Source organism: Typopeltis vanoorti, chromosome 7, assembly GCF_054136105.1.
Source record: "Typopeltis vanoorti isolate ZY-2024b chromosome 7, IOZ_Tvanoo_1.0, whole genome shotgun sequence".
In the NCBI taxonomy this organism is placed as follows: domain Eukaryota; kingdom Metazoa; phylum Arthropoda; class Arachnida; order Uropygi; family Thelyphonidae; genus Typopeltis; species Typopeltis vanoorti.
In genome coordinates, this window is record NC_143555.1 from 143,620,371 (window position 1) to 143,644,990 (window position 24,620).

The following is a 24,620-nucleotide window of genomic DNA, read 5'->3' on the forward strand; positions in this document are numbered from 1 at the left end:
CAGTGGATTAGTCCTTGAATTGGCCATTTATGAGAATTTTTTCCTTGAAAATACCTGTAGAAAAAGCTTACGATAGAAACAAAACATATCTGAGAAAGTAATCCACTTAACAGAGAGGGACTCATCTATTAAGTGGATTTCTTCATTTCTCGATGGCATGATGTTTTTGATCCAATCGTCAGAAGAACAGTTATTCTCAGGTTGGTCGAATTGGGGATTTGTATTTTTGTATATGTTGTGCAGGTAAGAACGAGCAGTACACTAAATTTTATGGAGCAGAGAAGGCTATGGATGTAATGCATTTATGCTAGGAATGACCAGATCAGTCTGAGATAACGGATTTTGTCTGAGGTCTGAGTAAGAAATGAAATTCTTTTATTACAAGATATAAAATAAGACTGTGCTAGTAGTAATGAAATTTTATTTATTCTCACTCATTTTTTGGAAAATAGTAAGGAGATCAGTATTCGACACATTGATTATGGAAGACGTTGAAGCTTGAATCATTTGAGCACTGAAGGATTTGTCAAAGGAAGTAGATTGAAGTGTGCTACCATCGACAAAATTATGGACTGGATTTGAGGTTATTGAGAGAAGATCGTTAATGCATAGGAGGGACTGAGAACGTTGATAAAGGCACAAAGTCTTGTGGTACTACGTCATTCTTAAGGAAATATGGAAAAAGGCAACCATCTACCAAGACATATAGTGCATAACTAGAGAGAACACTGACTGCCCAATTGCCAAATGAAGAAGACAGAGCACAGCTTGGTAAATAGGCCTGTATGCCGTATACACCTCCGAATCAAAAAATTAGAATAATTAAAGAAAATGTGTTGAATAATTTGCAATTCTAATTTATTGCATAGAAAATAATTATTACCAGCTATGAATTAGCATCGTTTAAATCTACGTATACTTTGTAGATTATATAACCATATAAACACATAGAAATCTAATATAAATTATAAGAAAACTTATTTAAAAACAGCTTAAGACAGATAATTTTGTACAGATAAAACTTAATCTTCACAAAATTAGACTAATTTTTAACGTGGTTCAAAATATTAGAATAATATGAAAATAAATGCACAGTCAAAATGAAACATGAGTTAGTACTTTGTTGCATCCCCGTTTGCTTTTATGACCGTTCGTAAACGGTTGGGAATATTTACTAGCAGCTCTCAGTCTTTTTTTTTTTTTTTAATCAAAACATGTCATATGGTCTGCAGACTAGAAATAAGTTCATTTTTGTTTTTTGAGCAACTTCTTGCAGACGTTTCTTCATAATTCCCCACAAATTCTCAATGGGGTTTAAATCAGGTGAGTTTTCCGGCCAAGGAATTACATTGATTTGCCTTTCTTTGAACCACGAGAAGCTGAATCTTGCCGAAAAAGGAAATCACCATCACATAAATCTTCCGATGCCGGTAACATAAAGTGCTGAAGAATTTCTTGGTACACTTTGGAGTTGACTCTTTCGTGCACCATACACAGCCTACCTGAATCCTCTGCGATCGTACAAGCCCATACCATGACAGAGGTTGTAAATTTCTCCGAACTTTTCATGCATTCTTTATGAAATACTTCTTCTTACACGCCAACAAGTATCATTGCTAAAAAGTACCTTTTTCCAGTCCTCTTGACCGAACAACAGTCTTTGCTTACACCATCGCACTCTAGCTGTCTTATACTTAAGTCATAAGCGGCTTCGTCTTAGGCGCACGTGATTTAAAATCCAATTTGTGAAGTCATCTCAACATCGTAGATTTAGACAAACCAACCGCTGTTGCAGCAATTATCTTGAAAACTCCGGTTATTAGAATACTCTCTCAATACTCTATTCACACTTGCTTGAGAACATTTGAATTCCTTCGCTATAAACTGTTGATTTTGGCCTTCTTTGTGTAGAGACACCATACGAAACTTCTTAGTTTCCGATATGTCACTCGTTCGACCCATGTTTAGCAAATGATTAATTGAAATCCACATGCAGACGACTTCTCACACATAAGTCAGTCCCGCAGCTACTGAAATGTAGTATATGCCATTTCTATACTCTCCTTAAAACCTATCGGAAAAACGTGGAATATTCTAATAATATTTTGAACCATTAAAAATTTTCTTATTTTGTGAATGTTTTCAAATAACAGTTTTCTTATAATTTATATTAGATTTGTATGCGTTTACATGGTTATATAATCTACAAAGTACGTGGATTTAGATTATGCTAATTCATATTTGGTAATAATTATTTTATATACAATCAATTAGAATTGCAAATCATTCAACACATTTTCTTTGATTATTCTCATTTTTTGATTCGGAGATGTACAATCCCATGCTCTGGAAATGTCGAGCGACTCGAGTTTTCCTAAGCTTTATCGTGGCTTGTGTCCGAAGATGATTAAGGCTGCTGGTAGGAGATCTCTCTGGCTGGAGTGGCAGAAAACCATATCAGTGATCACTAGTTACGCAGTGAGGAAAGGAGTTGGCTATTGATGACTCCTATTTTTTTCTAGAGGATTGAAGTGCATGCAGACGATAGTCTGACAAATGTGTGATGTAAAAATGTTTAAATTTATGTTTGATATTTTTCAAACAAATTTAATACAGAAATGACCAAATTTCTGTCCTTGGGTTTTGTTAAGAGAACCGTGCGCCAATCGATCCAATCGGCTTAAGGCTGACCCTGCTTTCTCAAATGTTTTTTAAATCACCACATCAAAGAAATACTAACCTGCCTTCGTTTTCAAATTCGAAAGTCACTTTGATTCTTGGGTGGAATGAGTTGAGCAGAATTAAACAGTTGTTTAAATCAGAGAGGTTATGCATCCAAATAGTAAATATTGCTTCAATATATCTCCATAAGAGCAAAATTTAAAAAAAAAACTTTGCATAACTGAACCTGTAGTCGTATTAATACGAAATTTAAATGAGCATTCCACCTATTACTGGTTGTAAACCTATATCACATTACTATCATTAGTGGATTAAGCAGAGTGAATGATATTCAAAAACTCGAGGGTTTTTTGAATATCATTCACAAAGCATGAAGTTTTTTCTTCGACTTCAAACTAGCATGTTTAGGTAGTAGTGGTATGGCTGCCATTGTTTACCATAGCACCATAATTCAGTGCTGTCACATCATCACGGATATAAAAGTCAACATGACATACATTTCTGAAAACCTGATCGTGCTTAAGACCTTTTCATTCTCTAGTTGTACAGAAAATGGCACAGTGTGAAAAGCATCAGGCTTTCACGTCCTGTGGAAGAAGCCGATAATAATAGAAAGCAAAGACTCTTTGTGTGTGTGTGTGTGTGTGTGTGTGTGTGAGGGAGAGCGTGCTTTCTGAACTTTCTAAAGATTCTTTATAAATAGATATTCGTCCTTTACAATAGAAAAGCTATGGTAGTTGTGAGATATAATGGAGAGACCGTTTATCTTTAAAGAGTAGCAGAGTATTCAGAGCATTTCTCATTTATTTATACAAAAACATTCTTCTTGCAAATAAACACAAACGTTAGAAGACGTATGTGCCGCACTGCTGTAAGTTACTGTTCTCAGCAGTCTGGGATTGTTCCTATCGACAGTAACAGTTGGTTTCTAAAATTCAGGGATGTCACTCTACCTAGAAACATATCGGATTTGAAAGTTTGAAACTGTTTATGTTTCCCACATCATTTGGAGATTTTCTTTCTATAATCTCATAAAGAAGAGGTATGGAAATCAAATCAATATTTGATTTCCATACCTTTCTTTAAAATGATTCACCATGTCATAGGTTCATGCCTTCCACTCTCCATGGAAAAAAATGAATACTTTAGTTTCTTACTCATTACACTTTATACAATTTTTCATGGATGTCCCTTCACTCTCTTCAATGATTTATCCGTTAGTCATATCATCCGTTCTCCTCTTTGCCAAGCTCTGTAAATTACATTCATTTAACGTATCTTTACAGTCAGTAACTCTACATTCTGTCCGCGCGGTTAGCCTAGTGGCTTTGCTCTTCGCAACCATATGACTGGGGAAGGAGTGTTCCAGGTTTGATTCCCGTCGAAGACGTGAGGAACTTTGAGGATCTTCCTCAGGTGCCCAACCCGGTCTTGGGCACGGGCAGTAGGTTTTTTTTTCCGGCAGTTTATTTGGCGTTTTTCATCCCGCAAGCAGGCAAACCGGCCCCGTGAACATACGCTGCTACAGTCAAAAATATATCCCCCCCCCCCCAGCAGCAGGCTAGGCGATAGGTCGGCTGGGAGTGGTACTAACAAGAAGTCGTATCTAAGTAACACGCGGACCCTTCATTGGAAGCGGTAATAACGCGTAATGAAAGAAAGAACTCTACATACTCTGATATACGGTATCTGATATTAAACCAGATATGCTCGTACATATAAATAAGCTAGCGATAAACCATCAAGTCAAGCTCAAGGTTGAATTATCCTTATCACCAACTCATTTAATATGATTGATATTTCTTTTATTATTATCAATTTTTGAAGTTGTAATTACTGATATAGATATGGAAATAGGTGATATCGAATTAATTCAAAAATGGTTATGTGATTTTACTCAAATAATCATTTTAACTTTTCCAGTTGTGTTTCATTTAGTTTTATTGTAATTTATGTCTATTTATAATATTTTTTTTTCTTCCAAAATTACATTTAACAGTGGCGGCTCGTGACTTGAAATCGAGTGGGGTGCTGCAACTTTCGAAATATACATACACACTGTAAGCACAGTGTATACGTGTTTTGGATAAAATATCAAAATTATGGTAAAAATTAAACATGAAAAAATATTGTTTATCGATAAAATTATACAGTTTGGTATAATTCATAATTACTTAAAAATAAAATCCATTATCATAACCCCAATAATGTTCTAAAATAAAAACTATAACAGATGTTATGTCTTTAATTGTAATGTCCGAATATTTAAAGAGACGGAGTAAACACGATAAGCACTATCAACACTCTACTACTGGCGCAAACTGCATATGAACAACAGTGGAACTGCGCGACGGACGGTGCCACATTACGCTAATAGCTTGCATCTCACTCTGACGTGCATATGCTTTCGCGCGTAGCAATATGACCCTGTGGTAAACACAGTGCTGCTAGCGTCCTTCGCCCTCTTAAGTGCTACAAGATGGATTTTTATTATTTTGTATACAAAATAAGATAATTGTATAGGATTGTTGATGATAACGCTGACGATGCCAAGTTGGGTAGAGCGATAGTGAATGCAGAAGATGTCAAAATCTTGCAGGATGACTTGGATAGATTGGAGTTCTGGGCTAAGGAGAATGGATGTCAATTTAATGTGACAAAATGTAAGGTTATGCATTTTGGGGTGAAAAGATTAGCAGCAGTATCCCACATTGGTGGAACTGTACTCCAGGATATTGATGAGGCCAGGGACTTGGGAGTGTTGGTGGATAGGGAGATGAAGTTTAGGGCGCACATTGCAAAAGTAGCTAAATCAGCTCATCAACTGACTTGGATCCTGAAGAATACTTTGACGAGCAGAGATAAGCAAGTTATTGTTCCTCTGTGTCGAGCTTTGATAAGATCCCATCTCGACTACTGTGCCCAGATTTGGATACCTAGGTTCCTTCTTGATGGAGAGGATCCAGAGGCGAGTGACTAAGATGATAGCGGGTCTATGGAATGAACCATATGAGAACAGGTTGAAGATGTGTGGGTTGCAGAAATTAGTTGATAGGCGGACCAGGGGAGATATGATAGAGACATTCAAATTGCTAAAGGGTTTCTATAGGATAAATTCAGAGGATATTTTTGAGATCAGTACGGGTAGTGGGAGAACTAGGGGACACCTATGGAAGCTGGGCAAGAGTGTGATTAGCAGGGGTGTTAGAGCTGGGTTCTTTATTTTTAGAGTGGTAAATGAGTGTAATAAGCTGCCAGAGTCTGTTGTGGGTGCTATGACGGTGAGTGAGTTCAAAGCAAGGTGTCCCAAAATTCACGCAAGATTTAAATTTAGCGCCATTTGTGCGGTAAAGTGTTGCCAACGAGAAAAAAAAGACAGCGTGACAGCTGACAGTTCAGGGTTATTAAAAATGACCACACAGAGCGAAGAGAGTTCGTTGAATATATTATGGAACAACAAGTGGATGCTTATTTTTCGAACAAAATCATCTTCAGCGATGAGGCTCATTTTCATCTTGATGGCTTCGTTAATCGACAAAATTGTCGCATTTGGGGTTCAGAAAATCCACGAGTGATTGTTGAGAAACAAATGCATCCACAACGTGTCACTGTTTGGTGCGGATTTTGGGCTGGAGGCATCATCAGTACATTCTTCTTCGAAAATGCTGCTGGTAAGGCAATAACAGTTAATGGTGCTCGCTATCGCGACATGTAATCCAGTTTTTTGTGCCTAAATTGCAAGATATGGATATGGACAACATATGGTTTCAACAAAACGGTGCCACATGCCATACAGTCCGAGAAACAACTCAATTACTGCATGAGTCATTTCCTGGTCGTGTAATTTCCCGTTTTGGTTGATCAGAATTGGCCGCCCAGATCATGTGACTTAACGCCGTTGGACTTTTTTTTCTTTGGGGTTTTTTGAAGTCTAAGGTTTATGCCAACAAGCCCACGACCACCCACGCCTTGAAGGAGGAAATTGAGCGCTGTATCAACGATATTCAGCCACATTTATTCAAAACGGTCATGGAAAATTTCGACAAAAGAGTGCGTATGTGCCAGCAAAGCCGTGGAGGCCATTTATCCGATATGCTATTCCATGAATAACCCTATACTGTATACTTTATGCATCAATAAGAAATTACAATTTTTAATTAAAAACCTGTGTTTTCTATCAAAATTACTTCTTGCGTGTATTGTGAGAATGTCGTATAGTTGTGTGGACATGATGTTTAGGGCCTCCCTTGATGAGTCTAAGGACTCCCTGGAGTCGCCCGTAATAATAATAATAAAATTAAATATTACAAGAAAATGTAAATAAATTAATGAATATATTTATTATTATTATTTTCAACACCCGACCTCCATGGAGTCAGAGACTCATCGTCGGAGGTACTCACTATTGCATACAATGCTTATCCAACCTCGTCTTAAACTGATTCAATGTGTCCACATTCACAACACACTCAAGCAATGCATTCCACTCACCAACTACCCCCTCCATGCAAAGAATCTGCTTCTGACGCCTTTGCTCACACTCTCCTTATACAGTTTCCAGCAACGGCATCTTGTTCTATTTCCCTCTCCAATTCTATGAAAAAATCTTCCATATCTTCTTCTTTGAATGCCATGTCCTATCGGAGGTCGGCGACCACCTTGGCAAATTTTGAGAGATTCTCAGCTATTCTGAGCAGTCTCGCAGCGTTTATACCGGTCCACTGTTTGATATCTGCCAGCCAAGATTTTCTTCGTCTTCCTTGTCCTCTTCTTCCATTTATCTTCCCTTTTATAATCAATTGCAGTATCTTGTATTTTTCATTACGAAGTAGGTGACCAAGATATGCAGTTTTCCTTCTTTTTATGGTATCTAAAAGTTCACGTGATTTCCCCATTTGTTCCAGTACTTCCTGATTGGACGTTTTTGCTGTCCATGGGATTTTTAACATTCGTCTGTATAACCACATTTCAAAGGCTTCAAGTCTTTTTATTGATGTTGTCTTCAAGGTCCAAGTTTCTGTGCCGTACAGCAGTACAGACCATTCATAGCATTTAACCATGCGTGCTCTAAGTTTAAACTGCGGTTACACAGTGTTGATTTCATCAAGAGAAAATTTTTTCTTGCCATTTCAATTCTAACTTTTATATCCATTTCTGGATTGCAATCTTCATTTAACCAGCATCCGAGATATTTAAACTTTGCCACTCTTTCTATTTGTTTCCTATTTAAAGAAAGTGCTAAATTAAGAATTGGTTTCTTACTTATATCCATGAATTTAGTTTTGGTGATATTTATTTTTAATCCCATTTTTTCACTCTCTGCATTTATTAGTTCCAAAAGATTTTGAAGATCCTGAATATTATCAGCCAGAAGAGCTGTATCATCGGCATATCGGATGTTACTGATGATTTCACCATTTACACTAATCCCTTCCTTTCTTCCTTCCAAGACTTTTTGAAATATGGCTTCTGAGCAGATCTTAAAAAGAAGAGGTGACAGCACACATCCTTGCCTTACTCCTCGTTTGATGTTAATGGAGTCTGTAATAATGTCATCAACTTGAACAGATGTCTTTTGGTTCCAATATAAGTTTTCAATGATCCTGATGTCTTTACCATCTAATCCGATTCTTTTTAATAGTACAATCTTTTTAGCATGTTGGACTTTGCCAAATGCTTTCTCGAAGTCGATGAAGCAAATGAATATTACCTTGTTTTGGTCAATACATTTTTGAAATAAGATCTGAGAACAGAAAAGGGCCTCTCTTGTTCCCAAGCCGTTTCTAAAGCCGAATTGGGTATCACTGGTGGTGTCTTCACATTTTCTGTATATTCTTTTTTGAATTATTTTCAGAAACATTTTGAGAACGTGACTCATTAGGCTGATCATTCTATAGTCATTACAAGTTTTCGCATTTACTTTTTTAGGTAGCACGATGAAGGTCGACTGTAACCAGTCTTGAGGGATTATGCCTGTATCGTAGATCTTATTAAATAGCTTTACTAATATGTAAATGTTGTCACCTTCTAATAACTTTACTATTTCTGCTGGTATTCTATCTGGTCCCAAGGCTTTACCATTTTTAGCTGAGTTTAATGCACATTCCACCTCTGATTTTAAAATGCATGGATCCTTCATATGTTCATAAGTATTTTCTGGGTTCTGTCTGTTATCAGTAAAGAGTTCTTCTATATATTTCACCCATTCTTGTATTTTGTCATCCTTTTTGGATATAATTTCTCCCTTTTTGTTTCGAAGGATACAGAATTTTTTTTCTTATATATACCTGAGGTCTCTTTCATCTTTTTGTGTAGATTAAAATTGTCATGTTTCTCCTGTAGAATTTCTATTTCTTTACATTTTTCATTCATCCAGATTTCTTTTGCTTTTTTAATCTTGTGTTTAATAATTTTCTGAACCTCTGTATATTTTGTTGGATTATGATTTTTATATGATCTGCGTTGATCCATGAGAGAAAGAATTTCATCAGTCATCCAATCTTTCTTTTTTACCGCTCTATTAGGACATAAGGTATTGGTACATTTCTCTATGAAGACAGATTTCAATTTGTCCACGATTCATCAACCCTCATGATGTCATCATTCTTGATAAGTGCTAGCTCTTGATTCAGACCTTGACTCAATTTGCTTCTTATCTCTGTGTTTTTTAATTTTCCCAAATCAAACCTTTTTTGTTGATGTTTCTTAAGCATAGCTTTCAGTCTAAGTTGTAACTCTGCCATCAGTAGGTTATGATCAGAAGCAATATCTGCACTAGAATAGGTTTTTGTACTCTTTATAGAACTTCGAAATCGTTGATTAATTAGTAAGTAATCAATTTGGTTTCTGACTATATTCCCATTATTATCCTGTGGTGATTGCCAAGTATACAATCTTCGAGGTGGTAGCTTAAACCATGTGTTTGTGATTATTAGCTCCTCTTCCTGGCAGAATTGAAAAAGATGGTCACCTCTCTCATTTCTTGTGCCCAGTTCATGTTCGCCAACTACCTCTCCACTTCTACCTTTCCCAACTTTAGCATTGAAATCACCCATGACTATGTTAATATCATGCTTTTTTGTGTTTTTCATTAGTTCTTTTAATTGATCATAAAATTCTTCAATCTCGGTATCACTCTTGTCAGCAGTAGGGGCATAGACTTGTATAAGATTAACATCTAGTGGTTGTCCTTTCAGTTTTAATAACATCATCCTATCTGAGTAAGGGATGAAGCTCAACAGTGACTTATTGATATCTTTGTTTATTATTATTATTCCAACTCCGTTTTGATGGTTGTTTTCACAACTTCCAGAGTGATACATTGTCATGACATTGACTTGAGTTTTGCCTGATCCTGGCCACCTAACTTCACTCATTCCTAAAATTCCAATTTCAAGTCTTTTCATTTCTTGGATAGCATTTCTTAGCTTACCTGCTTCGTACAAGGTTCTGACATTCCAGGTTCCTAGTTTTACTGAGCGCACCATGTTGAGCCCGGGGATTCTTCGCACCCCTGTCCCATTTAAGGGACGCCGGTAACTCGGGGCCATTTGTGTAGATTTGCTCGCCATGGTGGTTAGTCTGGAGAGAGAATAGAGCAGCAGTTTCTCCATTTGCTTTCTGCTCTGCAGTATTACAGACGTACACAATAAACTTCCATATCTACCTGATAACAACTCCTGAATGTTTATATGTCTCAATCATATCTCCTCTCTTCCTCCTATTCACGTGGCTCTGCAACTTACATTCTCTCAATCTCTTCTCGTACTCCACATTTCAAAGACCACTGACCACCTTTGTGAATCTTCTCTGTACCCTTTCCAGCATATCCTCATCATCATGAAAACCCGGCGACCAAATCTGTGCACAGTAATCCATATGAGGCCTGATCAAGGCCCTACACAATGGAATCATAACCTCTCTATTTCTGCATGTCAGGGTTCTCTGCATCATTGCCATTATTCCATGTGATGTCTTCACAACTTGTGCAATGTGGTCCCTGAATTTCAGGTCCCTGTCCACCATCACTCTTAGATCTCTCATCTCCTCTACTTCTGTTAAATTTTCCCCACCAAGTGTATACTTGGCATCCCATCATCGCTTACCAAATCTCAAAATCTTACACTTGGCAACATTGAACTGACAGTTCCACTTACCTGCCCATTCATGCAATCTATTCAAGTCCTCTTGTAAGGCATTAACTTCAGCCTGATTGTGCATTGCTCTACCTAGTTTTGCATCATCTGCAAACAGCTGGATATCACTAGTTAAACCCAACCCAATATCATTAACATACAAATTAAACAACAATGGCTCCGTATATATATCAAGAAAAACTGGGAGTTCTGCAGTGCCTATGCACGAGCCGCCTCTGCATTTATTCCAGGCGATGGAGCGACATTAGTCACAAATATTCATTTAATTGGAATCGATAAATAATATAATAATGTTATTGTTAATAAAATTGAGAAATGCCTGTTTTCACGTGAAAGTTATAAGTTAGTGAACGAAATTTGCAATACGAGTACACAATAGTATAGGTATTGAGTGTTTCCCCCAAACACTCAATACCCACGTACCTCTTTTAATAGTTTAGTAACACCAACGTTCCTCTTCTTAGGCAAAGACAATTTGGACGAAGTTATAATAATTTCATTCAAACATAAATAACTATAAATGTGGTTATTTTTACCATTTTCATTATAATAAACTAAACGTAAAACAAGTTTTTATTCAATACATTTTTAATCGTACGAATCCAGTTATACATTACGAAAATTTAAATTTTCGATTAAAAAAGTTGAATGAAACCAATGAAACTGTTTAGTTTTGATGAAATCCTGTTCTATTCTATATTTGTTATCTTGAGTCGTAGATGGGGGGGGGGGGGGCACATACATTAGGAAAACAACTTGTAGCAAAAATATGTATAGTTGCATGCCCCGGAAGTGATGAAACAGTTACTGAAAACATTATAATTTAAGATACTAGGAAATTTAGACGGGAGTTCCGACCGCATGGGTTCAACTATTTGAATTTAAACTTTTGATGCAAACAGTTCGAACCACGCGGTTGGAACATATTAGTACCGTCAACTGGACGATGCCCTAATGGAGATCAGTCGATAAATGCCAAGAGATGCATTTTGTTTAAAAATTCCTTTATTTTATTATTATTATTATTTATTTATTTTTGGTGTTTTTTTGAAAAATTAATTATAGAATAGACCTGAACTTATCTACAACAATACGGCGAAAATAAAATAAAGTTCCACGTATCCCCTAAAGACGTTTCGCTTACCCCTGAGGATACACGTGTCACATTCGGCGAAATATTGCTCTAGAACATGTTCACAAAACGATACAATGCACATCCATGTACACTGTATTGTTTTTCATGTTGCCAAGTGTACTGTGGTTGTTATACTGTGCATGATACTATTCCTGGATGAGGGAAATCGCTCGAAGTGAGATCATAATAAGCTGATGCAATTTTGTTCTTGTAATATCTTATTTATCTTTCTGCCATATGATTTTGGCTTTATTAAATGAAACAGTCTCTCTGGGACACACTTTTGCACAAACACAGCTTAACAATCCTCGCGAGACGGATCTGTGAAGCATAAAATATCACATCGTTCTGCATGCAGAATTTTCTAGTAAATAGTTCTATTAAAGAAATGCAAACTGTAAGGAGATTGCAAGGAACATCATGCGTTTTTACTAAGGGAAAGTCACGTTTGAGCAACTCGCTCACATTTGATAATAATATTAGCATTGATTTAGACAAGGGGAGGTGGATACACCATGATACTTTTGTCCTTTGCTAAAACTTTTGCTGGGTTAGAAAAACTATCGTTCTATCGATATAAGAACGATAAGAAACTGTTGCATAAATTGGAAAAATATTGGATTGGATTATAAAATATTAGCATGGATAAGAGGATGGCTGACTAACAGATATCAAAAAAAAAAAAAATGATGTGGAGAATGTATGTGAATCTGCAAGATTTAAGATAATCAGTGGTGTGCCTCAAGGATCATTCCTTGGTCTACTATTCTTCAATCTGTACATTAATGACATTGGGAAGGATTTGACAGGTTACATACAGCTATTTTCTGATGATGCAAAGATAGGTAGAGTTATCAGGAATCCAACTGATATGCAGTACTTGCAGAATGATTTGAATAGGCTGGAAATCTGGGTATGGGAAAAATGACTGTCATTTCAATGTTAGTAAACGTAAAGTAATACACTTTAGATATTCAGTGTCGTATTATATTTGTGAGGTTATGCAACAAGAAACTGTTAAAGCTAGGGATCTTAAGAGTTTTAATAGATAGGAAGTTGAAGTTCAGGGACCATGTAGCAAAGATTGCAAATACAACTTAGAGGATAACTGCAACATTGAAGCGAATCTTGACATGTAAGGATAAGGAAGTCATTTTGCCTCTTTACGAGACCTCGATACGGCTTCGCTTGGAGTACCGTGCGCAGGTATGGCGTCGTAGTTTCTGTAGTGATGCTGATATATAATGAAGACAATTATTCACATGGAAGGAAACGAGTGGTGCCAATATGTTCGAATTATACCTGTTGGATGTTGATAATGTCGATAAAAATTCTCTATATCGTACCCCCCCCCCAAAAAAAAAAAATTCAGCGTAACTTAACGGCTTCTTCCTGCTGCTACGTATTGACCATTTCCTGGTAACCTGGAAGAAGGAATGATTGCACTGCACACTTGTTTGCTTTGTTTCTGAATCCAAATGATAGCCTAAATGATTCCGCGATAGAAAAAATACTACGAAAACAAGGAGTCACCTTCCTGTTCATATCCGAACTAATAAATGCACGAAATCAGCTAACACCTTTTTATTTCCTTAATGGAGTAAGTGAGGCCGTTCAGCCCTAAATAATTGTGAACAGGGAGGGAACCAATCTAACCCGTAGCATGTCCATGGAGATTTTAATAGGATCTGGGAATTACAGTACGGCAGACGACTGTTGCCATCTCATGAAATCAACTGACTCTGAACCAGTAAAAGAAAGCCTTCCGAACAACAGCTGTTTTATCCAAAAATCTCTTTCACAAGCAAATCCCTGGCTTGTATAATAACTTCTTTCTTCGTTCAATTCACACCCGTAATCCTGAATGCCACTAGTGTGGGTGAATTTATTATACATACATGCATACGCATGCCTACCCCTATTTCCCAGCGTGAGGATGCAATTCCAAGATATTAAGATCTGTAGACTGAATGAAATGATAATACAAATCAGTTATTCTTTCATTCAGCCTTGATACTTGAGAGTTTCGAAATTTATCAGAGAGATTTTGAGAACTCAATCTTCAGCATCGGAGTCGACTTGGTATTGCACCATTTAAAAGATACGAACTGTATCCAGGAGGGCCACTTTTAATCTAAACCATGAGTGTGGTTCCTATTGATCATTGTCGACTCCAGGGTGTTCTTTGCATTATGGGATATTGGGGCAATTGATGTGAAGTCTGATAGGGAGGTTATTGTTCCACTCTATAAGGCATTAATAAGGCTGCATTTGGACTATTGTGCACAGATCTGGTCGCCTGAATTTCTTGGTGATGGGGAAGTGGTGGAGAGGATTCAGAGGCGAGTTACAAAGATTGTTGCAGGTCTGTGGGATGTTCCCTATGAGGATAGATTGATGAGATGTTGGCTCCAAAAACTAGCTGATAGATGTAGGAGAGGAGATATGATAGAGGTATTTAAATTGTTAAAGAGATTTTACAGGATTGATACTGATGATATTTTTAAGACCAGTGCAGGAAGTGAGAGAACGAGGGCTATCCCTGGAGATTGTGTAAGAGTGTGGTTAACAAGGGTGTTAGGACTAGATTTTTTTACTTGGAGGGTTGTGAATGGGTGGAACGCTCTCCCAGAGGTGGTTGTGAATGCTTCGACTGTGAATGAATTTAAGGAGAAGTATGACAGGTATTGTGTAAATAATGGGTAAATAATGGTTAGTGTGTCAATGTCGGTTCTCCAGCGATGAGTCTTTTGACTCCATGGAGACACCGTTAAAATATAATAATAATAATTTTTGTTTTTGAATACATTTATACCAGAAAGCTATAAGATACCCCAATAAAAATGCATCTCTGGTCATGTTAGGGTAGTTTGTTTGTTTTTTTAGTGAGAAATAAAGAACAATTTATTTTTCTTTATTTTTGGAAGAACTGAATTTGATTAGCATATATAATAAATAACTTAAATCCGGTCCTGGCTGTTATAGATATTCATGAGATCCATCTTATTGGCAAATTACAGGCCTTCTGAAAGCAGATGTTGACTTATTGCTGGCCTAGTTAGCTAAGGGGAGAGCAACTCCATTCTCCAAACCGACACTGGGTTCGAATCTTACTGCTGGCATGGATGTATGTGAATTCCCTTAAGTGGCAGATGAATTTAATAGCCCAGTATGAGACCATCCCACTGTTTATTGGCGACCCAGAGTTGCTTGAAAAAAAGCTGTTTGGTTTTTGAAGCGGCTTTCCAGATTATCTATCCCGTAGCTCGTCCACAGTGCCAATGTGTGATAGATTTAAGATCTTTCATAGGATGGATCTACTTAAAAAAAGAAGACAAAAAAGAGAAGTGTTTGATATTTTGCTGATCGGCTTGGCCGAATGATAACCGTATCCTCTCTTGCAGGTTCAAATCCCGCCGTGTGTATCGATGTTTGTAGCTATTGTCAGGTAGAAGACTAATTTCATTTGCGGGTATGAGATCACTACCCTGCTAAAAATGGAAGCCTCAAGTTGGTCGAAATATTCTGTTTGGTTTCTAGAGCAGAATCCTAAAGACAGGAGCGAATATCAAAATAAAATATAAAAATACAAAAAAATACCAAATTAATAAAAAGTACAAAAAATTATTAGCCCACCAAAAGTACTAATATACTATATAGGTTAATCAAAACCTGTAGTACATTAGTATCTCGAGTGGGAGTCACATAAAAATATTATCATTAGAGGTCTTTGAATAGGGCCTAAACTAAAAAACATAAGTCACTGACATATATAATAGGAAAAAAAAGTGAGTGAAGGAACAGCCTTGAAATCCTCCGTTGGTCAAAAAGAGGATAAAACGCTCCCCCGGCACAACTACTGGATGCTCATTCAGAATGTATCAGTAAGATCATAATGTGGTAGTTGACTCTGGAGATTTTTGCACCAAACACAAACGTTCTGGAGCTATCTAGATCACTTGTTACAGAATTCATACGCATGTTCACTTATTTGGTGGAAGGTTTCTAGTGCCGAAGTGGAGGGTTGAAGTTAACGTAATTTCGGAAAGAACTGAAGTGAGGACAATGGGTCTATGGTTAGATAATTTCAATTTAGGATATACCCGATATGAACACTCACAGAAAGAGCATCATGAATTCGCTGTGATCCATAATTAAAATCACCACTTAGATATTTATGAACGTGTTGAAATGATGTCAGAAACAATCTTGATAACTCTCCTAATAATGGGACGGATTTCTGTATTGTTCCATGCAAATAAAAAACCTATGAAAGTTTGCCCAAAGGCCAACAAAAATCTAATATAACTGAAAGAAGTTGGTAACTTTCTTAAATAACCGAAATCGACGCAGATTCCATTGCTAGCAGTGTGGAAAGTAAATGCTTATCCCTAAAAGGAAACAGGTCTTTCTTGATTTCATACTTATAGCTCTTTTATTTCGTGAATTTATGAGATCAGTAAGATTTTTCCAGTTAATGCATATCAAGAATTCGATGGTAGAATTCTTGTGTAAGAAAAAAGAAAAAAATAAGGTTCTTTTTTTCAGCAGATTTAGAAATGCTAAGGTGAGCAAATACGAAACGAAATCGTTATCATAATGTCTACTCATAAAAACATTCAAGTTCAATAATAATAATAAAAAAGTCTGAAACATTAAACTTCCTTGGTTATTGGGTTTATTGACATTTAAAGCTTGACCCGGATGGTTTACCTGTTTTGTGGGATGAAATACTCAATTTCTGAGAGTGAACTCTACCTCCTCTATATGACTTGCGAACTCATGTTCAACTGAAAAGCTCTTAATAGACAGAATATTTGAATGTCTTTCTAACTCAAGAAAATCGACCGTAGAACCCACAATTCAGACAGTAACATATTCTGATAGGGTTAGGTACTAAGAGATGGCAGCACTTACTTGCTAGTCCCTTCATCGGTGGCGGCTTATAATTAGTGATAGTCACTGGCCAGCTATCTCTGATTGGCTACTGGTGGAGATTGAACTGCCCACTCAGTCCTTAAAAGGTTAAAAGTCCTCGCCACCCTATAAGGGAATAAAAAGGCGTTAACTTATTATTATTATTCTAACTAAAGGGCATCGTCAATATCGACTAAGCTACAGAGGAAGGAAATTTGTAAACCACATTGTGGTGTTCTAGTATTTCTTTGTGTGTGAGATTTAGTACTCTTCTGGCTTATTCCTTATAATTTTCCTATCATCCTTATGCACATGGTATTCCTTCTGCATAATTGTATTTTTTTTAAGAATCATCTCTTACTTAATAAGACTGCATATCTATTCCACTTCTACCTATTTACTCTTCGAACCATAAGGACGCATTCCGATATTGCATCTTTAAGTATTTTTTAGATGTTTCCCATGCACTGCCGAAATACTTTCCATATAGCAAATGGTAGCATGGGACAGAAACTAGTATACGTCTCAGTAGGTTGTAATTTCCTGCTCAGTAGTTCAGCATGTAACGTTTCCTGAATGGAATATCCAAGATATTCCATTCAGGAAAATATGTTTATGAAGTTCTACGTTTGTGGATATTATATCCATAAACTTAGCCATCTCCCATACAGGGTGATCACTATCACCAACTGGAAGGAGAACAGTCACTTCTTGTAATCCCCTCTGACACTACCATTAGATCTGACACTGACTTCTAATACCTTTTTTCACATGTTGCTTGAAGTAGTTGTCTCACAACAGCTGAATAAATTCTGTTTCATTTTTCTCATGAGATTTTACTGCTATCAAATCAGTGCTCTGATAATTAAAGTCATCATCATTAAATTCCTGCCATGTACCCTCAAGGGGTGTACAGGATATGATAGTACTACATGAAAATCTTACATCATTACTAACTTCCTATGAACAATTTTCCTCCAGATCAGTCTGTTACCTGTCAAGACTCCAACATTATCAGAGCTTATATTTCTGTCTTCTAAGGCACTTTCACTGTATCAATCCATCTTCTTCTGGATATTTTTCTTGCCAACTTGGCAGAGAACACTTCTTTGCTAATCTTTGCTCTTCCATTCTGTTTAAGTGCTATAACCACCTGAGTTTAGCTCTGTTCACACATTCCTGGATGCCAACAATGTCAAGTTCTTTCCTAATGTCCTCATTATTAATATGATATTGCCATTGATCTCATCTGTTCATGCCCCTAATCTTTCTCACGACTCTCATATCTGTGGTCTCTAGTCTTTGGTCAAGTGTTTTATTTCTAACCCAGCTCTCAGATGCAGAAGTTTACATTGGTTTGAACACTGTCTTGTATACAGCTAATTTAGTGTTTTCGCTAATTTTTCTCTTATTCCATATAAATTTATTCAGTTGGCTTCCTACCATACCTGCTTTGTTCATTCTCCTATCTATTTCCATATTTAATTTACCATATTCGCTAAAAATTGTACCTAAGTAACTGAAATGTTTTATTTATTCTATAGGTTCTCCATTCATGATGCAGCTGATATTTTCAATGTTTCTGCCTATTTTCTTTGTCTTTGTCTTGTTATTGGTGATTTTCATACCAAGATAATTAGTCTTCCATTATAATTTTACTTTCTCGCACCCATAATTTTTATTTGGTAATAAATTTTGTCCTCACTAGCAATCGATCCACTCGGTCTGTCACAACATCCCATTATGTGTTTGATTTTGTCAGACTTCACCTCACATCATATGGCTTCAAACTCACTGCCAAATGGAAAATTGTTGCTAGTACTGCAGTCATAGCTTTCTACCTTAACTGACTCAAATTATCCAATATCATTACTGGGATATTAGCAACAGCTTTCCCTCTTATCCTGCTTATCCTGTCTAAAAATACGATATCCTCCTATCGATACCAATTGGTATATATATATCTGTAATATTCAGGTCTCATTAACGGCTACAATCGGAAGTCCCTTTATTTATTTTGAAAAGAAAAGTAGTTCATCAGGCCTGTGTAGCTTAGTGGAAGTGACGCTTGCATCCTCTGTGCTAGGCCACCCGAAGATAGGCTTATAGTTCAAGTCTAATCACAGACTGGAGGAACTTTTTCTTACTCTTTCACCGGTTCTCTGGCACGGGCAAGAGGGTTTTTTCTTCTGAAAACTCGGGTTTTTCGTCCCGTAAAATCGACCATAGAACCCATATTATTCTAGACAGTATAATAGTAACATATTCTGTGATAGTCATGGGTCAGCTATCTCTGATTGGCAATCCTTCCTATTGAAGATTCCAACAGTTTATGACTCATAAATCCAGATTCCTCATATGTTAGCCATCAGGTTCTCGATGTTTTCTCAATTTCCAGATCTTAATTTGGACAATTTAGATCCAGGACTATGACTTTTGGATTAAATACTTCAACTAGTCCCCTACATTCGAGTCGCTTACAGGTCCATTATATACCTCGATGCTCTTAACTAAATTTCGTTGTATATACTCAGGACAGTTTGTTTCTTTGCGGTTATTATTTTTAATTGTCATTTCTATCTTATAGTTGTTCCACACTTGCAAACAAATTTTTTTTGTATCAAGTTGCACGAATCTAAGACTAGAAGTAGGATAGCAAATTATCATCTTCGCTTTCCGTTGCTACTTGATGTCTCTAATTTTTGCAACTCGTCAAAAACAAACAAAAAAATCACGAATCTGTAAAACTTTAAACATTCCACTGATGTGTGAAATCCTGACATTTTTTTAATTGCTGTCTGCGATGAAAGGATTCACTTTATCTATTTAGTTAATATAGGAAATCCCAACTACTGACATTCAACAATAACATGAAGTTCGCACTCTTTATTGCAAAATAAATAAATAAAATAAATGTTGCGACTTGTTAAAATAAAATAGTAATATAGCTCTCTCTATCTCAAAAAAAAAAAAAAAAAAAGTGCTAAGGTTCTGACCAGTTCATTTTTCCCGTTGCCCGATGCTTGCTTATCACTCACTTACCCGTCCCCTTACGGACACATTAAACTCGCGCACTCCAAGCACCAATAAAAGAGTTTTTTTTTTTAATGACAGACCCCCCCTTCTCAAGAAATGTAAACTTAAATTTCATGCTTCATTATGTTAACTATAATCAACTATAATTCATATATAATTAAAATATGTATCAAACATTATTATTAAGCATTATTAGATAAGTATTATTTTGAGAATAAATTGGCAATATTGATTTAATCTTGACGTGGTATTGTTTGTTTTTGGTAGCTTGGTGTGCCTCTGAGATTTTTGGTGTGATTTCTAGTAGTATTTAATAGTTTTCTAGTAGTTACGATTGATAGTAGAGCACATGGCGCCAGTGCGACGAAAAACAATGCCAACCAAAAATTCGCCGTCTTTGCTCAAAAACTTGAATGTTAAGGAATTCGTCCAGTGTGATATGTGTGGTATGTATGCATTCCCGGAAGAGGCTGGAATTTGGATAGATAATGATAGTGGTGGGAAACTGTGCCGAAAGTGTAAGGAAAGTGAGGAATTGAAGTGTGGGTCAGGTCGTGAGATAGTTGTTGTAGAAGAAAGCCAGAATGTAAGAGAAAATAGTGGTTTGACAGTAAACTGTGATGTTGTAAAAGATGGCAATGAAAGCGGTGATGAAAGAGAGTGGGAGTAATTATACAGAGAGAGAAAATGGTGTGAATAATGAAAAAAATGAGAAACTAGCTGTAATGAGTGAGATCGCAGTTACGCAGAGTAATACACAGGGCAAAGCGGCAGTTGGAGAGGCTGCAAAACTCTTTCCCAAACGCCACGGCAAACGGAAATAAACAAGTTTACGAAAGGAAAAATAAGCATATGATTGGGAGTGTTTCAGTAATGAAGGAAAGAGTGTTGTATGGTGACTCGTTAGTAAGAGGTATGATAGATGAGAGTTTAACTAAATCGTACTTACTGGGTGCGAAAATTAAGGATGTAAGTGAGAGTATTAAAGTGCAGAAACAGAAGGTGAAAGAAATGATAGTCGTAGCGGGAAAGAATGATATGAAAAGAGATAAATTTGAAATGAGAGAGGACGTGAAAGAATTATTAGAGGTAGCGAAAGAAAAGAGTGACAGAGTTAGGATAGTGAGTCTGTTGCTGCGGTATGACAGAGAAGAGTTTAGAAGGAGGGCCATAATCGCAAATGACTTTATGAGCAGGTTATGCAGATGGTGTGGTGCTGAGTTTGTTGATGCGTGAAGTGAGTTTGATGGGCGAAAGGATTTGTACAAGATGGATGGCTTATATTTGTATGGATTTGATGTGCGAAGACTGGAAAAAGTGTTGCTGAGTGAAGTGAGAGTGGATGTGCAAAATCAGGGAGACTTGAACTATTAAGGAGGAGAGGAAGTGGATATGCAGACATCAGTGAGGCAGTTGAGTGTAAGAATGCTTATAATGGACCCGAGCCAGTACGAAGGACAAGAAATCAGAATGGGATAGTTAGTATAATGCATCAAGATACGGGTGGGACAAATGGACCTCTGCATTTCATGTATACTAATGCCAGGAATATTAGGAACAAGAAGGAAGAATTTTTGGCCTTGGTTGGCTCTTCCTGGCCACAGGTTATTGGCATTAGTGAAACATGGCTGACAGAAGATGATATAGTTAGTGGGATTGAATGCGTAGGGTATAGTGTGTTCTGGAGGAACAGAGAGAATAAAATGGAGGAGGAGTGTTATTGATGATAGCTGATGAACTACAACCAAAGAGAATAGAAGTCGTATTACAGGATAGTGAAAAGAGCTCATTTGAGGCTATCTGGTATGAGATTGAGATTAACGGAACAAAATGTACAGTTGGGTGCTGCTATAGACCAGATGATGGAATAGGTGGTGATAGTATGCATAGGCAAATTGATGACATGAGTGCAAGGAGGATGATTATTAAGGGGGATTTCAACTTTGATTGAAAGGAAGAGCGGACACATGTGAGGAAATAACTGGAATTTATCCAATTACTGAAGGATAACTATCTGAGACAGCATGTAATGGACAATACTAGGGGTTTGAGAGTGCTTGACCTAGTAATAGCATCTGAGCATTTGATTGTAATGAATACGACCATGTTGCCACCTACTGGTAAGAGCGTGATCATAGGGTCATGACCTGGGAAGTGGCTAAATGTGTGAAATTTTCGATTAAGACAGGGTACATGTGGAATTACCATGCTGGCAAGTATGCCAAGCTTAAGAGATTGCTTGGTTCAGTGCCATGGCATGTAAAACTGCAAGGGCTGGATGTTGATAGGGCATGGGATGTGGTCAGGGAGCATTTGCAGGAGGTTATGGCTAACTGTATACCTAGAGTCCGAATAGTAAATCAAGTAGGGGTTAAATGGATGAATAACACCATTAAACTTGAGTTGCAAAAAAAAAACAACTGTGGAAGGAATTTAAGGAGAAAGGTGATCTGCAGGCACATGAACAGTATAAAGCACAGGCCAGAAGGGTAACGAGTGTGGTGAGAAAAGCAAAAACGGATTATGAAAGGAAATTAGCCATGCAAGTTAAAGAGAATCCCAAACAGTTCTTTCAATATGCTGCTAGTAAAAGAAAAACTGTGCACGGCAGAATGATTTTAAGGAACGCCGATGGTAGGGAGGTCACTGAATCAGTCAATATAGTGGAATTACTGAGTGAGCACTTTCCAAGAGTATATCATCCAGGTGGTGACATTGGGGGAATGAAGGAACCATTCGTTTATATGGGAATTGTGGTGAATGAAGTGGAGGTGAATAGTCTATTACAGAACCTTAATGTGAATACATCTGTGGGATTGGATGGTATATCAACACGCGTCTTACGTGCTGATATATACCATATTACATGCTAAAGAATTGTCAGTGCCCTTGGCTTTATTGTTTAATCTGAGTCTCGGGTCTGGTTTAGTCCCGAAGGGATGGAAAGAGGAGAAAATAGTTCCATTGCATAAAGGAGGATCGAAGACTACTGTTGCAAATTACCGACCGATCACCATATGAGAAATCGTTATCAAGGTATCTCGCCATCAACCACCCTCCTATCCATCTCACCAACCCTATATCCATTCCCATATATTGCAGTTTACGGATTAGACTTCCATGTGGTATCCTGTGAAGGGCAGATCATGCCTCAGTAACTTGCTCAGGTTTTATAACACAGTGACGGCTGAACTGGATAAGGGTAATAGGTTTACGGTGATACTGCTGGACCTGACTAAGGCCTTTAGGATACCACATGGAAGTCTAATCCGTGAACTGCAATATATGGGAATGGATATAGGGTTGGTGAGATGGATAGGAGGGTGGTTGATGGAGAGATACCAGAGAGTAGTTTACTGAGGAGTAGAGTCCAAAAGACGGCCTGTGACTAGTGGTGTGCCACAGGGTTCCGTTCTTGGACTACTGCGGTTTAATTTGTTCATTAATGATATAGGAAAGGATCTGAGAGGAACGGTTCATTTGTTCGCTGATGATGCAAAATTGGGTAGGGCAATAGTGAATGCAGAAGATGTAAAAATTTTGCAGGATGATTTGGATAGATTGGTGGTCTGGGCTAAGGAGAATGAATGTCAATTTAATGTGACAAAATGTAAGGTTATGCATTTTGGGGTGAAAATATTAGCAGCAGTACATCACATTGGTGGAATTGTACTCCAAGAGATTGAGGCCAGGGACTTGGGAGTGTTGGTAGATAGGGAGTTGAAGTTTAGGGGCACATTGCAAAAGTGGCTAAATCAGCTCATCAAATCACTTGGTTACTGAAGAATATTTGACGAGCAGAGATAAGCAAGTTATTGTTCCTCTATATCGAGCCTTGAAAAGACCCCATCTAGATTACTGTGCCCAGAACTGGTCACCTAGGTTTCTTCTTGATGGGGAGGAAGTTGAGAGGATTCAGAGGCGAGTGACCAAGATGATAGCAACTAACCCTAAAGGATATGTCTGAAATAATGTGGGTTCTATCAGTGGTGCACTCAGGATTTAATATTTAATCTTGGGAGGGAGCGAGTTGAATAGACGATTTGAGAATTGTCTACGCATTGCACAGGACCTATGACTCAGCATCTGCAGTGATCGCCAATACATGATACCTGTAATCTCCTCCGGCCTGACTCGGGCAACCGAAGTAGCTCTCGATCCGCCTGAGCACTACTTCGCTCGCCTTGCGTTCACAGCTGCCGTGATTCCCGAGAAGCTATAGGGTATTCCCACCTCATGTGACTGCTAATTCGTAAGTAGTATAGAAATAGAAGACACAACTAAAATAAATTTTAATTAGAAAAAGAGTTTTGGAAAATTTTCTAGTGTTTTTTCCTTTTTCTCTCTTGGGGTGTGCCACTGGGTTCTATAGTCGATTTTCTTGATTTTAACGGACGAAAAACCGGCGTTTTAGGGAGAAAAACCTGCTTGTCCGTGCTAGAGATCGACTAACTCAGGAACCGGTCCAAGAAAGGCTTAGATTAAGTTTCTCCAGTCGGCGACTAGACTTGAAATATAAGTCTGTCTTCGAGCGACCTAGCGTAGAAAAAAAATTGCTTAAAATTTGCTTTAAAAATATTAATGTTTTAGTGTTGCTCGAATTCAATTATTTAGGTTAGTTGTAAAAAAACAAAGGATAGAAAATGTTTTCGTTGTTTGAAAAAAAATGCTAGGGGAAAAGCTCTAGCGTTATT

The 24,620-nt window shown here is 37.3% G+C and overlaps 1 protein-coding gene across 3 annotated transcripts in view; it reads left to right on the forward strand.

The window, feature by feature from the left end:
* The window catches only part of LOC150105147 (inactive fucosyltransferase B-like), a 124,697-nt gene that overhangs the window by 69,782 nt on the left and 30,295 nt on the right, over positions 1-24,620 (forward strand). The gene's annotated exons all lie outside the window — the stretch shown is intronic.